The sequence below is a fragment of the Pleurodeles waltl genome, unplaced genomic scaffold, assembly GCF_031143425.1.
Source record: "Pleurodeles waltl isolate 20211129_DDA unplaced genomic scaffold, aPleWal1.hap1.20221129 scaffold_162, whole genome shotgun sequence".
In the NCBI taxonomy this organism is placed as follows: Eukaryota; Metazoa; Chordata; class Amphibia; order Caudata; family Salamandridae; genus Pleurodeles; species Pleurodeles waltl.
In genome coordinates this window covers 297,344-319,502 of record NW_027149868.1, presented here as the reverse complement: position 1 = coordinate 319,502, position 22,159 = coordinate 297,344, and the positions used below count along the sequence as shown (strand labels likewise).

The 22,159-nt window shown below is 44.5% G+C and overlaps 10 non-coding genes across 10 annotated transcripts; all 10 read left to right on the top strand.

Annotated features, from left to right (window-relative positions):
• Positions 1 to 1,567: 1,567 nt before the first annotated feature.
• Positions 1,568 to 1,639, top strand: TRNAA-UGC (transfer RNA alanine (anticodon UGC)). Its single transcript has one exon. It is a non-coding gene; the product is annotated as a tRNA-Ala (tRNA).
• Positions 1,640 to 3,746: 2,107 nt separating this feature from the next.
• On the top strand, positions 3,747 to 3,818 carry TRNAA-UGC (transfer RNA alanine (anticodon UGC)). The gene has a single exon. It is a non-coding gene; the product is annotated as a tRNA-Ala (tRNA).
• A 2,111-nt stretch (positions 3,819 to 5,929) lies between these two features.
• TRNAA-UGC (transfer RNA alanine (anticodon UGC)) lies at positions 5,930 to 6,001 on the top strand. Its single transcript has one exon. It is a non-coding gene; the product is annotated as a tRNA-Ala (tRNA).
• Positions 6,002 to 8,108: 2,107 nt separating this feature from the next.
• Positions 8,109 to 8,180, top strand: TRNAA-UGC (transfer RNA alanine (anticodon UGC)). The gene has a single exon. It is a non-coding gene; the product is annotated as a tRNA-Ala (tRNA).
• A 2,111-nt stretch (positions 8,181 to 10,291) lies between these two features.
• TRNAA-UGC (transfer RNA alanine (anticodon UGC)) lies at positions 10,292 to 10,363 on the top strand. Its single transcript has one exon. It is a non-coding gene; the product is annotated as a tRNA-Ala (tRNA).
• A 2,107-nt stretch (positions 10,364 to 12,470) lies between these two features.
• Positions 12,471 to 12,542, top strand: TRNAA-UGC (transfer RNA alanine (anticodon UGC)). The gene has a single exon. It is a non-coding gene; the product is annotated as a tRNA-Ala (tRNA).
• Positions 12,543 to 14,649: 2,107 nt separating this feature from the next.
• Positions 14,650 to 14,721, top strand: TRNAA-UGC (transfer RNA alanine (anticodon UGC)). Its single transcript has one exon. It is a non-coding gene; the product is annotated as a tRNA-Ala (tRNA).
• A 2,107-nt stretch (positions 14,722 to 16,828) lies between these two features.
• Positions 16,829 to 16,900, top strand: TRNAA-UGC (transfer RNA alanine (anticodon UGC)). Its single transcript has one exon. It is a non-coding gene; the product is annotated as a tRNA-Ala (tRNA).
• A 2,107-nt stretch (positions 16,901 to 19,007) lies between these two features.
• Positions 19,008 to 19,079, top strand: TRNAA-UGC (transfer RNA alanine (anticodon UGC)). The gene has a single exon. It is a non-coding gene; the product is annotated as a tRNA-Ala (tRNA).
• Positions 19,080 to 21,186: 2,107 nt separating this feature from the next.
• TRNAA-UGC (transfer RNA alanine (anticodon UGC)) lies at positions 21,187 to 21,258 on the top strand. The gene has a single exon. It is a non-coding gene; the product is annotated as a tRNA-Ala (tRNA).
• Positions 21,259 to 22,159: the final 901 nt, after the last annotated feature.

Below are 22,159 nucleotides of genomic sequence, written 5' to 3'. Positions count from 1 at the left end.
CCTTTTGTGTAGAATTTCAATTTCTAGGTCCCCTTCTTTCCTTCAAGCCAGCCCAGCACATTAAGGTAGGTAAGCAATCCCCCTTTAAGTTGAAAAGATGTAGCTGAGAAAGCATTCTAGGAAGTGGCCATTTGGAGAGCTAGCCCTAGGTCGTATTCATGAGTTTTCTCATTCCACTGCAGCACCCGCACCCAACTGCGCCACAACCATTATTGAAAGACAGATGAATGCATCACGGAAAGCTTTGCTGTCTCCGCCTTCGGTAGCTCAGTTGATAGAGCGGCCGAGAGTAGTGCAAAAACAGTAACCCTTAATTCGCCGGTTCAAATCTGCCGCGGAGGACTTCGCCCTTTAGGTTTCCATCGCCTTCTCTGTTATTAAGACATTATCTTCCCCTCTGATTAAGAAAAAAAAAAATTCCGAGCTCCAAGTAAATGCTGGGACAGAAGGGTAGATGTCTTCTGTTTTCTAATGAAATTGACCACATCCTCATTTCTGAGGGATGTGGGAAGAGAAGTAAACAAGGACCTGCAGATCAGAATTCATTCCAAACCCTTGACTAAATATATGAAGGCACTTGGAAGACTTCCAGTCTCATTGTACCAAAGTAGATGTTTTGTCAGCCGACCCAGCTACTCCTTGCCTACAATGAGAGCGGTCATATATATATATATATATATATATATATATATGCGAGAGGGAATTTAGAAAGCCACCATCTCCCTAAAACTGAGCAAGATGCGAAGTGGAGTAATAGTTTACAGATTTGGAGAAAATCTGAGATGTTCGTCTTGCCAAAAGGAGCACAGAAATACCCTCTCTGAGGATCAAACTCAGGACTTTCAGATTATGAGACTGACGCACTGCCTACTGCACAGAAGGCTGCACAAACCCTCCCAGAAATACGTCTATACCCCTTGAAGAGGAAAGGAGGCAAAAACGCTTATCTTATCTTGGAATATAAATACGATACGATTGACTCGCTGGATTAAAATCATATGGAGTTATAATGGTGGGAAAATATTTCTTTCCAGTGATTAAACCCACACCCCCTACAATTAGCCATGCGAAAGAGTCAGGGAATACCTTTCACCTCTCTCAGAAAGATCACATGAATTTTTCCCCCACGTAACTGAGAATTTAATGGACTAAAACTCAGAATTAAGGTGCCGTCCTTAGCAATAGATGCATCTGGATCTCAACTCTTTACGTGCTTATGTAACATAGCTGTGTGTCCTGCAGTAAGAGCAAGAGTACCTTAATGCGTCTCAGGACATTTGTAAGCAGCACTCAACCATATTCTTCTTTCATGTAACCTTAACCAGTTGCCTTGAAAACTCTGGCATGTTTAGATCGCATCTAGCTGTTGTATGTGGGGCATTTGTTCATTCTAGAGTGAGCCTTATTCCATAAAATGGTGCTATACAATCCAGATGTAAGTCATGGGGAATCCCACATCTGACACCTTATTTTCTAGTGCCATATGTGGTGAATTTGAGGTACATAGAATTCCAGATTTCCTTCGGTGAAGCAAGGTCAGCCCGCCCCACCCCCACCCCAGGACGTGGGGGATGTAGCTCAGTGGTAGAGCGCATGCTTTGCATGTATGAGGCCCCGGGTTCGATCCCCGGCATCTCCAGCCTTTTGCCAGGCTCATCTTGCCTTTTGGCAGAACCCTAGGCTGTCACCATGGGTCAGGAAGTGAGATGACATGCAGCTGGGGCCAGACCACCGCCGACATTGCCCGGCTCTTGCCTTGGGAAAGCTTGTGAAATGGGGCTATCTCATTTTCGGTCTTTATAGAAAAAAGAATCTTTCTCCCCCAAGAAACCAAAGTGGTGGTTCATCTTGGCAATCTCGGTATAGAAAACGGTCACAGCTGTCTTGGCCATTGATGTGAATTCTTCCTCTAAACCAGAGACTCCTTACAGAAGGTTTAAGAAAAACTGAATGTCTTCTTTATCCCAATCACTTGCGATTGGACCATGATTTTGCTTTTCCCTTTCCATTCACAGAGGCATTAAACATGCATGTTCTTCATGCTCAGTGCGTAGTGATGCATGTCGTAATGCCTCCCCTAACTTTCTGGCCTCTCCTTGACGTTTCCATGCTGTCATACTTTGGTCACAAATGCTTCCAAAGGGCTGTGGACTACCTTTGCCCCATACCCTTTGATCACATTTCCTTTTGTGTAGAATTTCAATTTCTAGGTCCCCTTCTTTCCTTCAAGCCAGCCCAGCACATTAAGGTAGGTAAGCAATCCCCCTTTAAGTTGAAAAGATGTAGCTGAGAAAGCATTCTAGGAAGTGGCCATTTGGAGAGCTAGCCCTAGGTCGTATTCATGAGTTTTCTCATTCCACTGCAGCACCCGCACCCAACTGCGCCACAACCATTATTGAAAGACAGATGAATGCATCACGGAAAGCTTTGCTGTCTCCGCCTTCGGTAGCTCAGTTGATAGAGCGGCCGAGAGTAGTGCAAAAACAGTAACCCTTAGTTCGCCGGTTCAAATCTGCCGCGGAGGACTTCGCCCTTTAGGTTTCCATCGCCTTCTCTGTTATTAAGACATTATCTTCCCCTCTGATTAAGAAAAAAAAAAATTCCGAGCTCCAAGTAAATGCTGGGACAGAAGGGTAGATGTCTTCTGTTTTCTAATGAAATTGACCACATCCTCATTTCTGAGGGATGTGGGAAGAGAAGTAAACAAGGACCTGCAGATCAGAATTCATTCCAAACCCTTGACTAAATATATGAAGGCACTTGGAAGACTTCCAGTCTCATTGTACCAAAGTAGATGTTTTGTCAGCCGACCCAGCTACTCCTTGCCTACAATGAGAGCGGTCATATATATATATATATATATATATATATGCGAGAGGGAATTTAGAAAGCCACCATCTCCCTAAAACTGAGCAAGATGCGAAGTGGAGTAATAGTTTACAGATTTGGAGAAAATCTGAGATGTTCGTCTTGCCAAAAGGAGCACAGAAATACCCTCTCTGAGGATCAAACTCAGGACTTTCAGATTATGAGACTGACGCACTGCCTACTGCACAGAAGGCTGCACAAACCCTCCCAGAAATACGTCTATACCCCTTGAAGAGGAAAGGAGGCAAAAACGCTTATCTTATCTTGGAATATAAATACGATACGATTGACTCGCTGGATTAAAATCATATGGAGTTATAATGGTGGGAAAATATTTCTTTCCAGTGATTAAACCCACACCCCCTACAATTAGCCATGCGAAAGAGTCAGGGAATACCTTTCACCTCTCTCAGAAAGATCACATGAATTTTTCCCCCACGTAACTGAGAATTTAATGGACTAAAACTCAGAATTAAGGTGCCGTCCTTAGCAATAGATGCATCTGGATCTCAACTCTTTACGTGCTTATGTAACATAGCTGTGTGTCCTGCAGTAAGAGCAAGAGTACCTTAATTCGTCTCAGGACATTTGTAAGCAGCACTCAACCATATTCTTCTTTCATGTAACCTTAACCAGTTGCCTTGAAAACTCTGGCATGTTTAGATCGCATCTAGCTGTTGTATGTGGGGCATTTGTTCATTCTAGAGTGAGCCTTATTCCATAAAATGGTGCTATACAATCCAGATGTAAGTCATGGGGAATCCCACATCTGACACCTTATTTTCTAGTGCCATATGTGGTGAATTTGAGGTACATAGAATTCCAGATTTCCTTCGGTGAAGCAAGGTCAGCCCGCCCCACCCCCACCCCAGGACGTGGGGGATGTAGCTCAGTGGTAGAGCGCATGCTTTGCATGTATGAGGCCCCGGGTTCGATCCCCGGCATCTCCAGCCTTTTGCCAGGCTCATCTTGCCTTTTGGCAGAACCCTAGGCTGTCACCATGGGTCAGGAAGTGAGATGACATGCAGCTGGGGCCAGACCACCGCCGACATTGCCCGGCTCTTGCCTTGGGAAAGCTTGTGAAATGGGGCTATCTCATTTTCGGTCTTTATAGAAAAAAGAATCTTTCTCCCCCAAGAAACCAAAGTGGTGGTTCATCTTGGCAATCTCGGTATAGAAAACGGTCACAGCTGTCTTGGCCATTGATGTGAATTCTTCCTCTAAACCAGAGACTCCTTACAGAAGGTTTAAGAAAAACTGAATGTCTTCTTTATCCCAATCACTTGCGATTGGACCATGATTTTGCTTTTCCCTTTCCATTCACAGAGGCATTAAACATGCATGTTCTTCATGCTCAGTGCGTAGTGATGCATGTCGTAATGCCTCCCCTAACTTTCTGGCCTCTCCTTGACGTTTCCATGCTGTCATACTTTGGTCACAAATGCTTCCAAAGGGCTGTGGACTACCTTTGCCCCATACCCTTTGATCACATTTCCTTTTGTGTAGAATTTCAATTTCTAGGTCCCCTTCTTTCCTTCAAGCCAGCCCAGCACATTAAGGTAGGTAAGCAATCCCCCTTTAAGTTGAAAAGATGTAGCTGAGAAAGCATTCTAGGAAGTGGCCATTTGGAGAGCTAGCCCTAGGTCGTATTCATGAGTTTTCTCATTCCACTGCAGCACCCGCACCCAACTGCGCCACAACCATTATTGAAAGACAGATGAATGCATCACGGAAAGCTTTGCTGTCTCCGCCTTCGGTAGCTCAGTTGATAGAGCGGCCGAGAGTAGTGCAAAAACAGTAACCCTTAATTCGCCGGTTCAAATCTGCCGCGGAGGACTTCGCCCTTTAGGTTTCCATCGCCTTCTCTGTTATTAAGACATTATCTTCCCCTCTGATTAAGAAAAAAAAAAATTCCGAGCTCCAAGTAAATGCTGGGACAGAAGGGTAGATGTCTTCTGTTTTCTAATGAAATTGACCACATCCTCATTTCTGAGGGATGTGGGAAGAGAAGTAAACAAGGACCTGCAGATCAGAATTCATTCCAAACCCTTGACTAAATATATGAAGGCACTTGGAAGACTTCCAGTCTCATTGTACCAAAGTAGATGTTTTGTCAGCCGACCCAGCTACTCCTTGCCTACAATGAGAGCGGTCATATATATATATATATATATATATATATATATGCGAGAGGGAATTTAGAAAGCCACCATCTCCCTAAAACTGAGCAAGATGCGAAGTGGAGTAATAGTTTACAGATTTGGAGAAAATCTGAGATGTTCGTCTTGCCAAAAGGAGCACAGAAATACCCTCTCTGAGGATCAAACTCAGGACTTTCAGATTATGAGACTGACGCACTGCCTACTGCACAGAAGGCTGCACAAACCCTCCCAGAAATACGTCTATACCCCTTGAAGAGGAAAGGAGGCAAAAACGCTTATCTTATCTTGGAATATAAATACGATACGATTGACTCGCTGGATTAAAATCATATGGAGTTATAATGGTGGGAAAATATTTCTTTCCAGTGATTAAACCCACACCCCCTACAATTAGCCATGCGAAAGAGTCAGGGAATACCTTTCACCTCTCTCAGAAAGATCACATGAATTTTTCCCCCACGTAACTGAGAATTTAATGGACTAAAACTCAGAATTAAGGTGCCGTCCTTAGCAATAGATGCATCTGGATCTCAACTCTTTACGTGCTTATGTAACATAGCTGTGTGTCCTGCAGTAAGAGCAAGAGTACCTTAATGCGTCTCAGGACATTTGTAAGCAGCACTCAACCATATTCTTCTTTCATGTAACCTTAACCAGTTGCCTTGAAAACTCTGGCATGTTTAGATCGCATCTAGCTGTTGTATGTGGGGCATTTGTTCATTCTAGAGTGAGCCTTATTCCATAAAATGGTGCTATACAATCCAGATGTAAGTCATGGGGAATCCCACATCTGACACCTTATTTTCTAGTGCCATATGTGGTGAATTTGAGGTACATAGAATTCCAGATTTCCTTCGGTGAAGCAAGGTCAGCCCGCCCCACCCCCACCCCAGGACGTGGGGGATGTAGCTCAGTGGTAGAGCGCATGCTTTGCATGTATGAGGCCCCGGGTTCGATCCCCGGCATCTCCAGCCTTTTGCCAGGCTCATCTTGCCTTTTGGCAGAACCCTAGGCTGTCACCATGGGTCAGGAAGTGAGATGACATGCAGCTGGGGCCAGACCACCGCCGACATTGCCCGGCTCTTGCCTTGGGAAAGCTTGTGAAATGGGGCTATCTCATTTTCGGTCTTTATAGAAAAAAGAATCTTTCTCCCCCAAGAAACCAAAGTGGTGGTTCATCTTGGCAATCTCGGTATAGAAAACGGTCACAGCTGTCTTGGCCATTGATGTGAATTCTTCCTCTAAACCAGAGACTCCTTACAGAAGGTTTAAGAAAAACTGAATGTCTTCTTTATCCCAATCACTTGCGATTGGACCATGATTTTGCTTTTCCCTTTCCATTCACAGAGGCATTAAACATGCATGTTCTTCATGCTCAGTGCGTAGTGATGCATGTCGTAATGCCTCCCCTAACTTTCTGGCCTCTCCTTGACGTTTCCATGCTGTCATACTTTGGTCACAAATGCTTCCAAAGGGCTGTGGACTACCTTTGCCCCATACCCTTTGATCATTTCCTTTTGTGTAGAATTTCAATTTCTAGGTCCCCTTCTTTCCTTCAAGCCAGCCCAGCACATTAAGGTAGGTAAGCAATCCCCCTTTAAGTTGAAAAGATGTAGCTGAGAAAGCATTCTAGGAAGTGGCCATTTGGAGAGCTAGCCCTAGGTCGTATTCATGAGTTTTCTCATTCCACTGCAGCACCCGCACCCAACTGCGCCACAACCATTATTGAAAGACAGATGAATGCATCACGGAAAGCTTTGCTGTCTCCGCCTTCGGTAGCTCAGTTGATAGAGCGGCCGAGAGTAGTGCAAAAACAGTAACCCTTAGTTCGCCGGTTCAAATCTGCCGCGGAGGACTTCGCCCTTTAGGTTTCCATCGCCTTCTCTGTTATTAAGACATTATCTTCCCCTCTGATTAAGAAAAAAAAAAATTCCGAGCTCCAAGTAAATGCTGGGACAGAAGGGTAGATGTCTTCTGTTTTCTAATGAAATTGACCACATCCTCATTTCTGAGGGATGTGGGAAGAGAAGTAAACAAGGACCTGCAGATCAGAATTCATTCCAAACCCTTGACTAAATATATGAAGGCACTTGGAAGACTTCCAGTCTCATTGTACCAAAGTAGATGTTTTGTCAGCCGACCCAGCTACTCCTTGCCTACAATGAGAGCGGTCATATATATATATATATATATATATATATATGCGAGAGGGAATTTAGAAAGCCACCATCTCCCTAAAACTGAGCAAGATGCGAAGTGGAGTAATAGTTTACAGATTTGGAGAAAATCTGAGATGTTCGTCTTGCCAAAAGGAGCACAGAAATACCCTCTCTGAGGATCAAACTCAGGACTTTCAGATTATGAGACTGACGCACTGCCTACTGCACAGAAGGCTGCACAAACCCTCCCAGAAATACGTCTATACCCCTTGAAGAGGAAAGGAGGCAAAAACGCTTATCTTATCTTGGAATATAAATACGATACGATTGACTCGCTGGATTAAAATCATATGGAGTTATAATGGTGGGAAAATATTTCTTTCCAGTGATTAAACCCACACCCCCTACAATTAGCCATGCGAAAGAGTCAGGGAATACCTTTCACCTCTCTCAGAAAGATCACATGAATTTTTCCCCCACGTAACTGAGAATTTAATGGACTAAAACTCAGAATTAAGGTGCCGTCCTTAGCAATAGATGCATCTGGATCTCAACTCTTTACGTGCTTATGTAACATAGCTGTGTGTCCTGCAGTAAGAGCAAGAGTACCTTAATGCGTCTCAGGACATTTGTAAGCAGCACTCAACCATATTCTTCTTTCATGTAACCTTAACCAGTTGCCTTGAAAACTCTGGCATGTTTAGATCGCATCTAGCTGTTGTATGTGGGGCATTTGTTCATTCTAGAGTGAGCCTTATTCCATAAAATGGTGCTATACAATCCAGATGTAAGTCATGGGGAATCCCACATCTGACACCTTATTTTCTAGTGCCATATGTGGTGAATTTGAGGTACATAGAATTCCAGATTTCCTTCGGTGAAGCAAGGTCAGCCCGCCCCACCCCCACCCCAGGACGTGGGGGATGTAGCTCAGTGGTAGAGCGCATGCTTTGCATGTATGAGGCCCCGGGTTCGATCCCCGGCATCTCCAGCCTTTTGCCAGGCTCATCTTGCCTTTTGGCAGAACCCTAGGCTGTCACCATGGGTCAGGAAGTGAGATGACATGCAGCTGGGGCCAGACCACCGCCGACATTGCCCGGCTCTTGCCTTGGGAAAGCTTGTGAAATGGGGCTATCTCATTTTCGGTCTTTATAGAAAAAAGAATCTTTCTCCCCCAAGAAACCAAAGTGGTGGTTCATCTTGGCAATCTCGGTATAGAAAACGGTCACAGCTGTCTTGGCCATTGATGTGAATTCTTCCTCTAAACCAGAGACTCCTTACAGAAGGTTTAAGAAAAACTGAATGTCTTCTTTATCCCAATCACTTGCGATTGGACCATGATTTTGCTTTTCCCTTTCCATTCACAGAGGCATTAAACATGCATGTTCTTCATGCTCAGTGCGTAGTGATGCATGTCGTAATGCCTCCCCTAACTTTCTGGCCTCTCCTTGACGTTTCCATGCTGTCATACTTTGGTCACAAATGCTTCCAAAGGGCTGTGGACTACCTTTGCCCCATACCCTTTGATCACATTTCCTTTTGTGTAGAATTTCAATTTCTAGGTCCCCTTCTTTCCTTCAAGCCAGCCCAGCACATTAAGGTAGGTAAGCAATCCCCCTTTAAGTTGAAAAGATGTAGCTGAGAAAGCATTCTAGGAAGTGGCCATTTGGAGAGCTAGCCCTAGGTCGTATTCATGAGTTTTCTCATTCCACTGCAGCACCCGCACCCAACTGCGCCACAACCATTATTGAAAGACAGATGAATGCATCACGGAAAGCTTTGCTGTCTCCGCCTTCGGTAGCTCAGTTGATAGAGCGGCCGAGAGTAGTGCAAAAACAGTAACCCTTAGTTCGCCGGTTCAAATCTGCCGCGGAGGACTTCGCCCTTTAGGTTTCCATCGCCTTCTCTGTTATTAAGACATTATCTTCCCCTCTGATTAAGAAAAAAAAAAATTCCGAGCTCCAAGTAAATGCTGGGACAGAAGGGTAGATGTCTTCTGTTTTCTAATGAAATTGACCACATCCTCATTTCTGAGGGATGTGGGAAGAGAAGTAAACAAGGACCTGCAGATCAGAATTCATTCCAAACCCTTGACTAAATATATGAAGGCACTTGGAAGACTTCCAGTCTCATTGTACCAAAGTAGATGTTTTGTCAGCCGACCCAGCTACTCCTTGCCTACAATGAGAGCGGTCATATATATATATATATATATATATATATATATGCGAGAGGGAATTTAGAAAGCCACCATCTCCCTAAAACTGAGCAAGATGCGAAGTGGAGTAATAGTTTACAGATTTGGAGAAAATCTGAGATGTTCGTCTTGCCAAAAGGAGCACAGAAATACCCTCTCTGAGGATCAAACTCAGGACTTTCAGATTATGAGACTGACGCACTGCCTACTGCACAGAAGGCTGCACAAACCCTCCCAGAAATACGTCTATACCCCTTGAAGAGGAAAGGAGGCAAAAACGCTTATCTTATCTTGGAATATAAATACGATACGATTGACTCGCTGGATTAAAATCATATGGAGTTATAATGGTGGGAAAATATTTCTTTCCAGTGATTAAACCCACACCCCCTACAATTAGCCATGCGAAAGAGTCAGGGAATACCTTTCACCTCTCTCAGAAAGATCACATGAATTTTTCCCCCACGTAACTGAGAATTTAATGGACTAAAACTCAGAATTAAGGTGCCGTCCTTAGCAATAGATGCATCTGGATCTCAACTCTTTACGTGCTTATGTAACATAGCTGTGTGTCCTGCAGTAAGAGCAAGAGTACCTTAATGCGTCTCAGGACATTTGTAAGCAGCACTCAACCATATTCTTCTTTCATGTAACCTTAACCAGTTGCCTTGAAAACTCTGGCATGTTTAGATCGCATCTAGCTGTTGTATGTGGGGCATTTGTTCATTCTAGAGTGAGCCTTATTCCATAAAATGGTGCTATACAATCCAGATGTAAGTCATGGGGAATCCCACATCTGACACCTTATTTTCTAGTGCCATATGTGGTGAATTTGAGGTACATAGAATTCCAGATTTCCTTCGGTGAAGCAAGGTCAGCCCGCCCCACCCCCACCCCAGGACGTGGGGGATGTAGCTCAGTGGTAGAGCGCATGCTTTGCATGTATGAGGCCCCGGGTTCGATCCCCGGCATCTCCAGCCTTTTGCCAGGCTCATCTTGCCTTTTGGCAGAACCCTAGGCTGTCACCATGGGTCAGGAAGTGAGATGACATGCAGCTGGGGCCAGACCACCGCCGACATTGCCCGGCTCTTGCCTTGGGAAAGCTTGTGAAATGGGGCTATCTCATTTTCGGTCTTTATAGAAAAAAGAATCTTTCTCCCCCAAGAAACCAAAGTGGTGGTTCATCTTGGCAATCTCGGTATAGAAAACGGTCACAGCTGTCTTGGCCATTGATGTGAATTCTTCCTCTAAACCAGAGACTCCTTACAGAAGGTTTAAGAAAAACTGAATGTCTTCTTTATCCCAATCACTTGCGATTGGACCATGATTTTGCTTTTCCCTTTCCATTCACAGAGGCATTAAACATGCATGTTCTTCATGCTCAGTGCGTAGTGATGCATGTCGTAATGCCTCCCCTAACTTTCTGGCCTCTCCTTGACGTTTCCATGCTGTCATACTTTGGTCACAAATGCTTCCAAAGGGCTGTGGACTACCTTTGCCCCATACCCTTTGATCACATTTCCTTTTGTGTAGAATTTCAATTTCTAGGTCCCCTTCTTTCCTTCAAGCCAGCCCAGCACATTAAGGTAGGTAAGCAATCCCCCTTTAAGTTGAAAAGATGTAGCTGAGAAAGCATTCTAGGAAGTGGCCATTTGGAGAGCTAGCCCTAGGTCGTATTCATGAGTTTTCTCATTCCACTGCAGCACCCGCACCCAACTGCGCCACAACCATTATTGAAAGACAGATGAATGCATCACGGAAAGCTTTGCTGTCTCCGCCTTCGGTAGCTCAGTTGATAGAGCGGCCGAGAGTAGTGCAAAAACAGTAACCCTTAGTTCGCCGGTTCAAATCTGCCGCGGAGGACTTCGCCCTTTAGGTTTCCATCGCCTTCTCTGTTATTAAGACATTATCTTCCCCTCTGATTAAGAAAAAAAAAAATTCCGAGCTCCAAGTAAATGCTGGGACAGAAGGGTAGATGTCTTCTGTTTTCTAATGAAATTGACCACATCCTCATTTCTGAGGGATGTGGGAAGAGAAGTAAACAAGGACCTGCAGATCAGAATTCATTCCAAACCCTTGACTAAATATATGAAGGCACTTGGAAGACTTCCAGTCTCATTGTACCAAAGTAGATGTTTTGTCAGCCGACCCAGCTACTCCTTGCCTACAATGAGAGCGGTCATATATATATATATATATATATATATATGCGAGAGGGAATTTAGAAAGCCACCATCTCCCTAAAACTGAGCAAGATGCGAAGTGGAGTAATAGTTTACAGATTTGGAGAAAATCTGAGATGTTCGTCTTGCCAAAAGGAGCACAGAAATACCCTCTCTGAGGATCAAACTCAGGACTTTCAGATTATGAGACTGACGCACTGCCTACTGCACAGAAGGCTGCACAAACCCTCCCAGAAATACGTCTATACCCCTTGAAGAGGAAAGGAGGCAAAAACGCTTATCTTATCTTGGAATATAAATACGATACGATTGACTCGCTGGATTAAAATCATATGGAGTTATAATGGTGGGAAAATATTTCTTTCCAGTGATTAAACCCACACCCCCTACAATTAGCCATGCGAAAGAGTCAGGGAATACCTTTCACCTCTCTCAGAAAGATCACATGAATTTTTCCCCCACGTAACTGAGAATTTAATGGACTAAAACTCAGAATTAAGGTGCCGTCCTTAGCAATAGATGCATCTGGATCTCAACTCTTTACGTGCTTATGTAACATAGCTGTGTGTCCTGCAGTAAGAGCAAGAGTACCTTAATGCGTCTCAGGACATTTGTAAGCAGCACTCAACCATATTCTTCTTTCATGTAACCTTAACCAGTTGCCTTGAAAACTCTGGCATGTTTAGATCGCATCTAGCTGTTGTATGTGGGGCATTTGTTCATTCTAGAGTGAGCCTTATTCCATAAAATGGTGCTATACAATCCAGATGTAAGTCATGGGGAATCCCACATCTGACACCTTATTTTCTAGTGCCATATGTGGTGAATTTGAGGTACATAGAATTCCAGATTTCCTTCGGTGAAGCAAGGTCAGCCCGCCCCACCCCCACCCCAGGACGTGGGGGATGTAGCTCAGTGGTAGAGCGCATGCTTTGCATGTATGAGGCCCCGGGTTCGATCCCCGGCATCTCCAGCCTTTTGCCAGGCTCATCTTGCCTTTTGGCAGAACCCTAGGCTGTCACCATGGGTCAGGAAGTGAGATGACATGCAGCTGGGGCCAGACCACCGCCGACATTGCCCGGCTCTTGCCTTGGGAAAGCTTGTGAAATGGGGCTATCTCATTTTCGGTCTTTATAGAAAAAAGAATCTTTCTCCCCCAAGAAACCAAAGTGGTGGTTCATCTTGGCAATCTCGGTATAGAAAACGGTCACAGCTGTCTTGGCCATTGATGTGAATTCTTCCTCTAAACCAGAGACTCCTTACAGAAGGTTTAAGAAAAACTGAATGTCTTCTTTATCCCAATCACTTGCGATTGGACCATGATTTTGCTTTTCCCTTTCCATTCACAGAGGCATTAAACATGCATGTTCTTCATGCTCAGTGCGTAGTGATGCATGTCGTAATGCCTCCCCTAACTTTCTGGCCTCTCCTTGACGTTTCCATGCTGTCATACTTTGGTCACAAATGCTTCCAAAGGGCTGTGGACTACCTTTGCCCCATACCCTTTGATCACATTTCCTTTTGTGTAGAATTTCAATTTCTAGGTCCCCTTCTTTCCTTCAAGCCAGCCCAGCACATTAAGGTAGGTAAGCAATCCCCCTTTAAGTTGAAAAGATGTAGCTGAGAAAGCATTCTAGGAAGTGGCCATTTGGAGAGCTAGCCCTAGGTCGTATTCATGAGTTTTCTCATTCCACTGCAGCACCCGCACCCAACTGCGCCACAACCATTATTGAAAGACAGATGAATGCATCACGGAAAGCTTTGCTGTCTCCGCCTTCGGTAGCTCAGTTGATAGAGCGGCCGAGAGTAGTGCAAAAACAGTAACCCTTAGTTCGCCGGTTCAAATCTGCCGCGGAGGACTTCGCCCTTTAGGTTTCCATCGCCTTCTCTGTTATTAAGACATTATCTTCCCCTCTGATTAAGAAAAAAAAAAATTCCGAGCTCCAAGTAAATGCTGGGACAGAAGGGTAGATGTCTTCTGTTTTCTAATGAAATTGACCACATCCTCATTTCTGAGGGATGTGGGAAGAGAAGTAAACAAGGACCTGCAGATCAGAATTCATTCCAAACCCTTGACTAAATATATGAAGGCACTTGGAAGACTTCCAGTCTCATTGTACCAAAGTAGATGTTTTGTCAGCCGACCCAGCTACTCCTTGCCTACAATGAGAGCGGTCATATATATATATATATATATATATATATGCGAGAGGGAATTTAGAAAGCCACCATCTCCCTAAAACTGAGCAAGATGCGAAGTGGAGTAATAGTTTACAGATTTGGAGAAAATCTGAGATGTTCGTCTTGCCAAAAGGAGCACAGAAATACCCTCTCTGAGGATCAAACTCAGGACTTTCAGATTATGAGACTGACGCACTGCCTACTGCACAGAAGGCTGCACAAACCCTCCCAGAAATACGTCTATACCCCTTGAAGAGGAAAGGAGGCAAAAACGCTTATCTTATCTTGGAATATAAATACGATACGATTGACTCGCTGGATTAAAATCATATGGAGTTATAATGGTGGGAAAATATTTCTTTCCAGTGATTAAACCCACACCCCCTACAATTAGCCATGCGAAAGAGTCAGGGAATACCTTTCACCTCTCTCAGAAAGATCACATGAATTTTTCCCCCACGTAACTGAGAATTTAATGGACTAAAACTCAGAATTAAGGTGCCGTCCTTAGCAATAGATGCATCTGGATCTCAACTCTTTACGTGCTTATGTAACATAGCTGTGTGTCCTGCAGTAAGAGCAAGAGTACCTTAATGCGTCTCAGGACATTTGTAAGCAGCACTCAACCATATTCTTCTTTCATGTAACCTTAACCAGTTGCCTTGAAAACTCTGGCATGTTTAGATCGCATCTAGCTGTTGTATGTGGGGCATTTGTTCATTCTAGAGTGAGCCTTATTCCATAAAATGGTGCTATACAATCCAGATGTAAGTCATGGGGAATCCCACATCTGACACCTTATTTTCTAGTGCCATATGTGGTGAATTTGAGGTACATAGAATTCCAGATTTCCTTCGGTGAAGCAAGGTCAGCCCGCCCCACCCCCACCCCAGGACGTGGGGGATGTAGCTCAGTGGTAGAGCGCATGCTTTGCATGTATGAGGCCCCGGGTTCGATCCCCGGCATCTCCAGCCTTTTGCCAGGCTCATCTTGCCTTTTGGCAGAACCCTAGGCTGTCACCATGGGTCAGGAAGTGAGATGACATGCAGCTGGGGCCAGACCACCGCCGACATTGCCCGGCTCTTGCCTTGGGAAAGCTTGTGAAATGGGGCTATCTCATTTTCGGTCTTTATAGAAAAAAGAATCTTTCTCCCCCAAGAAACCAAAGTGGTGGTTCATCTTGGCAATCTCGGTATAGAAAACGGTCACAGCTGTCTTGGCCATTGATGTGAATTCTTCCTCTAAACCAGAGACTCCTTACAGAAGGTTTAAGAAAAACTGAATGTCTTCTTTATCCCAATCACTTGCGATTGGACCATGATTTTGCTTTTCCCTTTCCATTCACAGAGGCATTAAACATGCATGTTCTTCATGCTCAGTGCGTAGTGATGCATGTCGTAATGCCTCCCCTAACTTTCTGGCCTCTCCTTGACGTTTCCATGCTGTCATACTTTGGTCACAAATGCTTCCAAAGGGCTGTGGACTACCTTTGCCCCATACCCTTTGATCACATTTCCTTTTGTGTAGAATTTCAATTTCTAGGTCCCCTTCTTTCCTTCAAGCCAGCCCAGCACATTAAGGTAGGTAAGCAATCCCCCTTTAAGTTGAAAAGATGTAGCTGAGAAAGCATTCTAGGAAGTGGCCATTTGGAGAGCTAGCCCTAGGTCGTATTCATGAGTTTTCTCATTCCACTGCAGCACCCGCACCCAACTGCGCCACAACCATTATTGAAAGACAGATGAATGCATCACGGAAAGCTTTGCTGTCTCCGCCTTCGGTAGCTCAGTTGATAGAGCGGCCGAGAGTAGTGCAAAAACAGTAACCCTTAGTTCGCCGGTTCAAATCTGCCGCGGAGGACTTCGCCCTTTAGGTTTCCATCGCCTTCTCTGTTATTAAGACATTATCTTCCCCTCTGATTAAGAAAAAAAAAAATTCCGAGCTCCAAGTAAATGCTGGGACAGAAGGGTAGATGTCTTCTGTTTTCTAATGAAATTGACCACATCCTCATTTCTGAGGGATGTGGGAAGAGAAGTAAACAAGGACCTGCAGATCAGAATTCATTCCAAACCCTTGACTAAATATATGAAGGCACTTGGAAGACTTCCAGTCTCATTGTACCAAAGTAGATGTTTTGTCAGCCGACCCAGCTACTCCTTGCCTACAATGAGAGCGGTCATATATATATATATATATATATATATATGCGAGAGGGAATTTAGAAAGCCACCATCTCCCTAAAACTGAGCAAGATGCGAAGTGGAGTAATAGTTTACAGATTTGGAGAAAATCTGAGATGTTCGTCTTGCCAAAAGGAGCACAGAAATACCCTCTCTGAGGATCAAACTCAGGACTTTCAGATTATGAGACTGACGCACTGCCTACTGCACAGAAGGCTGCACAAACCCTCCCAGAAATACGTCTATACCCCTTGAAGAGGAAAGGAGGCAAAAACGCTTATCTTATCTTGGAATATAAATACGATACGATTGACTCGCTGGATTAAAATCATATGGAGTTATAATGGTGGGAAAATATTTCTTTCCAGTGATTAAACCCACACCCCCTACAATTAGCCATGCGAAAGAGTCAGGGAATACCTTTCACCTCTCTCAGAAAGATCACATGAATTTTTCCCCCACGTAACTGAGAATTTAATGGACTAAAACTCAGAATTAAGGTGCCGTCCTTAGCAATAGATGCATCTGGATCTCAACTCTTTACGTGCTTATGTAACATAGCTGTGTGTCCTGCAGTAAGAGCAAGAGTACCTTAATGCGTCTCAGGACATTTGTAAGCAGCACTCAACCATATTCTTCTTTCATGTAACCTTAACCAGTTGCCTTGAAAACTCTGGCATGTTTAGATCGCATCTAGCTGTTGTATGTGGGGCATTTGTTCATTCTAGAGTGAGCCTTATTCCATAAAATGGTGCTATACAATCCAGATGTAAGTCATGGGGAATCCCACATCTGACACCTTATTTTCTAGTGCCATATGTGGTGAATTTGAGGTACATAGAATTCCAGATTTCCTTCGGTGAAGCAAGGTCAGCCCGCCCCACCCCCACCCCAGGACGTGGGGGATGTAGCTCAGTGGTAGAGCGCATGCTTTGCATGTATGAGGCCCCGGGTTCGATCCCCGGCATCTCCAGCCTTTTGCCAGGCTCATCTTGCCTTTTGGCAGAACCCTAGGCTGTCACCATGGGTCAGGAAGTGAGATGACATGCAGCTGGGGCCAGACCACCGCCGACATTGCCCGGCTCTTGCCTTGGGAAAGCTTGTGAAATGGGGCTATCTCATTTTCGGTCTTTATAGAAAAAAGAATCTTTCTCCCCCAAGAAACCAAAGTGGTGGTTCATCTTGGCAATCTCGGTATAGAAAACGGTCACAGCTGTCTTGGCCATTGATGTGAATTCTTCCTCTAAACCAGAGACTCCTTACAGAAGGTTTAAGAAAAACTGAATGTCTTCTTTATCCCAATCACTTGCGATTGGACCATGATTTTGCTTTTCCCTTTCCATTCACAGAGGCATTAAACATGCATGTTCTTCATGCTCAGTGCGTAGTGATGCATGTCGTAATGCCTCCCCTAACTTTCTGGCCTCTCCTTGACGTTTCCATGCTGTCATACTTTGGTCACAAATGCTTCCAAAGGGCTGTGGACTACCTTTGCCCCATACCCTTTGATCACATTTCCTTTTGTGTAGAATTTCAATTTCTAGGTCCCCTTCTTTCCTTCAAGCCAGCCCAGCACATTAAGGTAGGTAAGCAATCCCCCTTTAAGTTGAAAAGATGTAGCTGAGAAAGCATTCTAGGAAGTGGCCATTTGGAGAGCTAGCCCTAGGTCGTATTCATGAGTTTTCTCATTCCACTGCAGCACCCGCACCCAACTGCGCCACAACCATTATTGAAAGACAGATGAATGCATCACGGAAAGCTTTGCTGTCTCCGCCTTCGGTAGCTCAGTTGATAGAGCGGCCGAGAGTAGTGCAAAAACAGTAACCCTTAGTTCGCCGGTTCAAATCTGCCGCGGAGGACTTCGCCCTTTAGGTTTCCATCGCCTTCTCTGTTATTAAGACATTATCTTCCCCTCTGATTAAGAAAAAAAAAAATTCCGAGCTCCAAGTAAATGCTGGGACAGAAGGGTAGATGTCTTCTGTTTTCTAATGAAATTGACCACATCCTCATTTCTGAGGGATGTGGGAAGAGAAGTAAACAAGGACCTGCAGATCAGAATTCATTCCAAACCCTTGACTAAATATATGAAGGCACTTGGAAGACTTCCAGTCTCATTGTACCAAAGTAGATGTTTTGTCAGCCGACCCAGCTACTCCTTGCCTACAATGAGAGCGGTCATATATATATATATATATATATATATATGCGAGAGGGAATTTAGAAAGCCACCATCTCCCTAAAACTGAGCAAGATGCGAAGTGGAGTAATAGTTTACAGATTTGGAGAAAATCTGAGATGTTCGTCTTGCCAAAAGGAGCACAGAAATACCCTCTCTGAGGATCAAACTCAGGACTTTCAGATTATGAGACTGACGCACTGCCTACTGCACAGAAGGCTGCACAAACCCTCCCAGAAATACGTCTATACCCCTTGAAGAGGAAAGGAGGCAAAAACGCTTATCTTATCTTGGAATATAAATACGATACGATTGACTCGCTGGATTAAAATCATATGGAGTTATAATGGTGGGAAAATATTTCTTTCCAGTGATTAAACCCACACCCCCTACAATTAGCCATGCGAAAGAGTCAGGGAATACCTTTCACCTCTCTCAGAAAGATCACATGAATTTTTCCCCCACGTAACTGAGAATTTAATGGACTAAAACTCAGAATTAAGGTGCCGTCCTTAGCAATAGATGCATCTGGATCTCAACTCTTTACGTGCTTATGTAACATAGCTGTGTGTCCTGCAGTAAGAGCAAGAGTACCTTAATGCGTCTCAGGACATTTGTAAGCAGCACTCAACCATATTCTTCTTTCATGTAACCTTAACCAGTTGCCTTGAAAACTCTGGCATGTTTAGATCGCATCTAGCTGTTGTATGTGGGGCATTTGTTCATTCTAGAGTGAGCCTTATTCCATAAAATGGTGCTATACAATCCAGATGTAAGTCATGGGGAATCCCACATCTGACACCTTATTTTCTAGTGCCATATGTGGTGAATTTGAGGTACATAGAATTCCAGATTTCCTTCGGTGAAGCAAGGTCAGCCCGCCCCACCCCCACCCCAGGACGTGGGGGATGTAGCTCAGTGGTAGAGCGCATGCTTTGCATGTATGAGGCCCCGGGTTCGATCCCCGGCATCTCCAGCCTTTTGCCAGGCTCATCTTGCCTTTTGGCAGAACCCTAGGCTGTCACCATGGGTCAGGAAGTGAGATGACATGCAGCTGGGGCCAGACCACCGCCGACATTGCCCGGCTCTTGCCTTGGGAAAGCTTGTGAAATGGGGCTATCTCATTTTCGGTCTTTATAGAAAAAAGAATCTTTCTCCCCCAAGAAACCAAAGTGGTGGTTCATCTTGGCAATCTCGGTATAGAAAACGGTCACAGCTGTCTTGGCCATTGATGTGAATTCTTCCTCTAAACCAGAGACTCCTTACAGAAGGTTTAAGAAAAACTGAATGTCTTCTTTATCCCAATCACTTGCGATTGGACCATGATTTTGCTTTTCCCTTTCCATTCACAGAGGCATTAAACATGCATGTTCTTCATGCTCAGTGCGTAGTGATGCATGTCGTAATGCCTCCCCTAACTTTCTGGCCTCTCCTTGACGTTTCCATGCTGTCATACTTTGGTCACAAATGCTTCCAAAGGGCTGTGGACTACCTTTGCCCCATACCCTTTGATCACATTTCCTTTTGTGTAGAATTTCAATTTCTAGGTCCCCTTCTTTCCTTCAAGCCAGCCCAGCACATTAAGGTAGGTAAGCAATCCCCCTTTAAGTTGAAAAGATGTAGCTGAGAAAGCATTCTAGGAAGTGGCCATTTGGAGAGCTAGCCCTAGGTCGTATTCATGAGTTTTCTCATTCCACTGCAGCACCCGCACCCAACTGCGCCACAACCATTATTGAAAGACAGATGAATGCATCACGGAAAGCTTTGCTGTCTCCGCCTTCGGTAGCTCAGTTGATAGAGCGGCCGAGAGTAGTGCAAAAACAGTAACCCTTAGTTCGCCGGTTCAAATCTGCCGCGGAGGACTTCGCCCTTTAGGTTTCCATCGCCTTCTCTGTTATTAAGACATTATCTTCCCCTCTGATTAAGAAAAAAAAAAATTCCGAGCTCCAAGTAAATGCTGGGACAGAAGGGTAGATGTCTTCTGTTTTCTAATGAAATTGACCACATCCTCATTTCTGAGGGATGTGGGAAGAGAAGTAAACAAGGACCTGCAGATCAGAATTCATTCCAAACCCTTGACTAAATATATGAAGGCACTTGGAAGACTTCCAGTCTCATTGTACCAAAGTAGATGTTTTGTCAGCCGACCCAGCTACTCCTTGCCTACAATGAGAGCGGTCATATATATATATATATATATATATATATGCGAGAGGGAATTTAGAAAGCCACCATCTCCCTAAAACTGAGCAAGATGCGAAGTGGAGTAATAGTTTACAGATTTGGAGAAAATCTGAGATGTTCGTCTTGCCAAAAGGAGCACAGAAATACCCTCTCTGAGGATCAAACTCAGGACTTTCAGATTATGAGACTGACGCACTGCCTACTGCACAGAAGGCTGCACAAACCCTCCCAGAAATACGTCTATACCCCTTGAAGAGGAAAGGAGGCAAAAACGCTTATCTTATCTTGGAATATAAATACGATACGATTGACTCGCTGGATTAAAATCATATGGAGTTATAATGGTGGGAAAATATTTCTTTCCAGTGATTAAACCCACACCCCCTACAATTAGCCATGCGAAAGAGTCAGGGAATACCTTTCACCTCTCTCAGAAAGATCACATGAATTTTTCCCCCACGTAACTGAGAATTTAATGGACTAAAACTCAGAATTAAGGTGCCGTCCTTAGCAATAGATGCATCTGGATCTCAACTCTTTACGTGCTTATGTAACATAGCTGTGTGTCCTGCAGTAAGAGCAAGAGTACCTTAATGCGTCTCAGGACATTTGTAAGCAGCACTCAACCATATTCTTCTTTCATGTAACCTTAACCAGTTGCCTTGAAAACTCTGGCATGTTTAGATCGCATCTAGCTGTTGTATGTGGGGCATTTGTTCATTCTAGAGTGAGCCTTATTCCATAAAATGGTGCTATACAATCCAGATGTAAGTCATGGGGAATCCCACATCTGACACCTTATTTTCTAGTGCCATATGTGGTGAATTTGAGGTACATAGAATTCCAGATTTCCTTCGGTGAAGCAAGGTCAGCCCGCCCCACCCCCACCCCAGGACGTGGGGGATGTAGCTCAGTGGTAGAGCGCATGCTTTGCATGTATGAGGCCCCGGGTTCGATCCCCGGCATCTCCAGCCTTTTGCCAGGCTCATCTTGCCTTTTGGCAGAACCCTAGGCTGTCACCATGGGTCAGGAAGTGAGATGACATGCAGCTGGGGCCAGACCACCGCCGACATTGCCCGGCTCTTGCCTTGGGAAAGCTTGTGAAATGGGGCTATCTCATTTTCGGTCTTTATAGAAAAAAGAATCTTTCTCCCCCAAGAAACCAAAGTGGTGGTTCATCTTGGCAATCTCGGTATAGAAAACGGTCACAGCTGTCTTGGCCATTGATGTGAATTCTTCCTCTAAACCAGAGACTCCTTACAGAAGGTTTAAGAAAAACTGAATGTCTTCTTTATCCCAATCACTTGCGATTGGACCATGATTTTGCTTTTCCCTTTCCATTCACAGAGGCATTAAACATGCATGTTCTTCATGCTCAGTGCGTAGTGATGCATGTCGTAATGCCTCCCCTAACTTTCTGGCCTCTCCTTGACGTTTCCATGCTGTCATACTTTGGTCACAAATGCTTCCAAAGGGCTGTGGACTACCTTTGCCCCATACCCTTTGATCACATTTCCTTTTGTGTAGAATTTCAATTTCTAGGTCCCCTTCTTTCCTTCAAGCCAGCCCAGCACATTAAGGTAGGTAAGCAATCCCCCTTTAAGTTGAAAAGATGTAGCTGAGAAAGCATTCTAGGAAGTGGCCATTTGGAGAGCTAGCCCTAGGTCGTATTCATGAGTTTTCTCATTCCACTGCAGCACCCGCACCCAACTGCGCCACAACCATTATTGAAAGACAGATGAATGCATCACGGAAAGCTTTGCTGTCTCCGCCTTCGGTAGCTCAGTTGATAGAGCGGCCGAGAGTAGTGCAAAAACAGTAACCCTTAGTTCGCCGGTTCAAATCTGCCGCGGAGGACTTCGCCCTTTAGGT